We start from the raw sequence: 1,147 nt of genomic DNA on the forward strand, positions 1-1,147 counted from the left end.
AAGGAAGGAAGGAAGGAAGGAAGGAAGGAAGGAAGGAAGGAAGGAAGTTCCAGGGAGCTCTTAATTACGACAATTACATATCACTTGACTGTCATTAGTCATCCTGAAAATGTTCAAAACAATATTTAAGAAGAAATTTAAATATTATATAATAGATGAAATGAGGAGTAGACAGAATATAGACTAGGGGAAAAAAATAAGAAGACTATGTAAAAGCTGCACAATAATACCTGAACAATTAGTATTTTCCTGGTTTGCTTTCGATCAAGACAAAATATGTGGTGCAGACAGATCAATGGAACTGGGGGGAAACAAAACGACAAAGTAAGAAATTGAAAAGATGACTCACCAGGAAAAAGAAGAAAGAAAGAAAAGAATACCAACAAGGTTACAAGTAAACACATATTTAATCAGAAGGAAAAAATAGAATGGAAAAAGTGGAAAAGGGGAATTACAAGTCATAAAATCCTGTTCTGCACAAGATCATCTTTATCATCTAATCATATTATATTTTTAGATGAGGAAGCTAAGAGGAACTGGATATCTAATTGAAAAGAAGTCATAGAATAGAAAAAAATCCAACCTTAAATTTATTTTAATAATATTTATTATTATTAAATAATATTTATTATTTATGTTATTGGCAATAATTACTAATGCAACTTAAGAAGTAACATAGAACTTTATCCTGAGAGATTTCTTAGTGTAATTTGTCCTATTTTGTCTTATTTTCCATTTTTTGAAGAAATATTATGGAGCATAACATATTCACTATGACAGATAAAATTTGTTCAGAATATAAAATAGAACATATTTGTTACCAAGAAGGAGATAATAATAGCTAACATTTATATAATACCTACTATGTGCCAGGCACTATGCAAAGCATTTTACATATTTTATCTCATTCTTGATATACATAGATAAACTTGGAGCACAACCTTTGAGGACCATGGTTCTAGTCCTGGAGCCAGCTCTTTCAATCAAAATATTGATAGAGTAGAGAATGGAAATTCAAGTTACTCAAATCTCATGAAAGTAGACCATATATAAGCAGTTTTTGTTCTATGTTCATGAAACTTTTTCATTCTAATTAAAAGAATTTTAATTTTTTCAATTTAATTTTAATTAATTTAATTTTAATTAA

The sequence above is a fragment of the Vombatus ursinus genome, unplaced genomic scaffold, assembly GCF_900497805.2.
Source record: "Vombatus ursinus unplaced genomic scaffold, bare-nosed wombat genome assembly UNPS02014818.1, whole genome shotgun sequence".
NCBI classification, from domain to species: domain Eukaryota; kingdom Metazoa; phylum Chordata; class Mammalia; order Diprotodontia; family Vombatidae; genus Vombatus; species Vombatus ursinus.